This window comes from Drosophila innubila, assembly GCF_004354385.1.
Source record: "Drosophila innubila isolate TH190305 chromosome 3R unlocalized genomic scaffold, UK_Dinn_1.0 2_E_3R, whole genome shotgun sequence".
Lineage (NCBI taxonomy): Eukaryota > Metazoa > Arthropoda > Insecta > Diptera > Drosophilidae > Drosophila > Drosophila innubila.
Genome location: NW_022995380.1, coordinates 26,539,643 through 26,542,550, shown reverse-complemented (window position 1 = coordinate 26,542,550; position 2,908 = coordinate 26,539,643). Strand labels below are relative to the sequence as shown.

At 37.8% G+C, this 2,908-nt stretch overlaps 1 long non-coding RNA gene across 1 annotated transcript; it reads right to left on the bottom strand.

Annotated features, from left to right (window-relative positions):
• Nucleotides 1–636: 636 nt before the first annotated feature.
• LOC117791548 lies at nt 637–1,067 on the bottom strand. Its single transcript, XR_004618073.1, has 2 exons — nt 990–1,067; nt 637–906 (listed from the first exon to the last, which is right to left on the bottom strand). It is a non-coding gene; the product is annotated as an uncharacterized LOC117791548 (long non-coding RNA).
• Nucleotides 1,068–2,908: the final 1,841 nt, after the last annotated feature.

Sequence of the window (2,908 nt, the reverse complement as noted above, 5' to 3'; positions counted from 1 at the left end):
AATTGGACATTGCAGTGCTGTCTTAATACTTCGAGAGACATGCCAGTGCCTGCAGTGGCACCTCCAGCAATGAAATGCAGCTGGAGCTGCTCTCGTGGGTGGTGCAATCACATGCATACATACTTTCATACGTACACACTACCCACACACACACGAGTGGCTCACACTCAACGACACACGCTGTGTAATATGACTACAAATGTTTTTGGTGCCGGCAGCACCATTCACATAAATCTTATGGCGAATTTAGCATCAGATTTGCATTTATGTGTGGGTCGCCACACTTTCAACCATTTCTTCCACTCATGACATGTCATAAATTCGCGACATTTGTCCTCGACCTTGTTAAATAGCACGCGTTTTGGCATCGATCAGGAAACTAAACAACGACTTCACTAGTTACTATTTAGCCATGGTTTCTATTTATGGGCGTTATGGCTGTAATTTCTGTAATAGATGTAAGTGCAGCGCCTTAAACAAATCCGTGTCCTGCACGCAACTTCTATACTCGGCTACGAAAGGTCCTTTGAGTTGCTTTATAACCTTGCTGCTTGAACTTAACATTCCTTTGCATCAGTGCCTTCCATGCAATCAGCGTTTAGTACATAATATTTTATAGTTGTTGTTTTTCTGTGCTGCATTTTAATGGTCTTTATTGATTTTAGGTCTTTGTTTCACGCTGCAAAGCCATCACCATCTCAAAGACCCATTGCCTCACATGCTTCCTGCCCTGTTATGAGCAGTTTCCACCAATCGGGGCGTGCTAATGGCACCAGACCATGACATCCACCTAACCCAGAGGTCCAATGTTCTTCGCCTTTGCTGACATTTTACTCGCGGCATCTTCGCTACCTTCAACCTTGTCCCCTCTGAGTTCCTTTTGACCTTCTATGCATTTTCCGATACCTTTGAAAATATCAAAATTCAAATGATAATAATATATGTGAAGCAGCTTTCAGTTGACAAAGGCGAGCTTAGTTTTTTTTTACCTTATCTAGTTTCACACAGATTATGTGGAATATGCATTTATTTCAATTAAGTTGGAAATGTTACATTACCCTTTTAATTTCCAGTTAAACACAAAAGTAGAGTCCTACAAAAGGGCTTGTTTTATTTTCAATAAATCACAGACTGTCAGTTTTTTCGTATATTTAGGTTTGACATACTTCGATATCTATTCAATAAATTTTAAAGTAAGCTAGAATCTTTTTGATATTCTCAATTGCAAAATTGTAAAAATAGCAAATTTAAAATTAATAAAATAAATTCTTAATTGCATAAAATTTACTGAAAGCAAAAAAATGCAATCATTTTTACTTTAATAATAATATAATGTTAAAAAATGTTTAACTACTTTTTATCTTTTCATAGACTTTAATTTAATAGTTAATTTAGTTCTAGTGATTTTACTTTGATTTATTAACAATATTATTGTTGTATATTTTCTCTGTAGTGTATCAAATTGTCGAATAGTTTTAGCAGTTAGTCTTCCTCAGTTCCGTTTGCTGGTGTGCCACATTTTGTTTCCCGTGGGTTGTGTTTTTACTTCCGGTGTGCACGCCTCGCTTATCAGCGCATTTTCAGTTGCTGTTCGGGTTGCTCAATGCTCTCAGACTCTGACTAAGACTGAGACTGAAACTGCAACTGAGACTGGGACTTGGAAGGAGACTGAGAATGGGAATCAACTTGTGCTAGTCCCTGGGTTGTTAGGTTGTTTGCCTGTTATATTTTTATACCCTGAGCCCATTGAAAATGGGCAAAAAAGGGTATAATGTGTTTGGCAGAATGTATGTAACAGGCAGAAGGAGGGGTGGCAGACCCCATAAAGTATATATATTCTTGATCAGGATCAACAGCCGAGTCGATCTAGCCCTGTCCGTCTGTCTGTCCGTCTGTTCGTCTGTCCGTCTGTCCGTCTGTCCGTCTGTCCGTCTGTTTGAACGCGTCGATCTCAGAGACTGTAAGTGCTAGAGACTTCAAATTTGGAATGCAGGTTTGTGAATACCATACGCAGGTCAAGTTTGTTTCCAATTTTTGATGCCACGCCCCCTTCGCCCACAAATTGAAAAAAATCGATTTACAGGCGCAATTTTTGACATAGCACTCCTAACTGAACAATCAGTTGAGAAGTATGCGTATTAAACGACCCTGAAAATTTCAAAGCGATTGACCCATAAATAAAGAAGTTATTTCGGAATTTAGATTTAGTTGAATAATTACATTTGGATGGCAAATCAAACGTGCGAGCGAGACAGCATGTTCACGTTTGTATGCAAGGCGCGCACAAACACAGTAAGAAATAGTACCAATTTTCTTTTGGGCTTCGATTTTAAGTACTATATGACCTAGAGACTTCAAATTTGTTATGTAGGTTCCTGGATACCATACGCAGGTCAAGTTTGTTTCCAATTTTAGGTGCCACGCCCCCTTCGCCCACAAATTGCACAAAACGATTTACAGGCGCAATTTTTGACATAGCACTCCCTAACTGAACAATCAGTTGAGAAGTATGCGTATTAAACGACCCTGAAAATTTCAAAGCGATTGACCCAAAAATAAAGAAGTTATTTCGGAGTTTACATTTAATTCAATAATTACATTTGCATGGCAAATCAAACGTGCGAGCGAGACAGCATGTTCACGTTTGTATGCAAGGCGCGCACAAAGACAGAACGAATTAGTACCAATTTTTTTTTGGTACCAAATAAGAATTAAGCGATAAGCAAAAATATTATCGATATCATGTAATGAAAATGTTAATGTATAATTTATGTATATACAAATATACAATTTGATTAAAATATAATTGTGTTAATATATAAATATGTATTTTTGCATGGCAAAAATCAGCAGAAGCTGATAGCTATGTATGAAATTGCATGAGAGAAATAGCGATCATTTTGCAGCA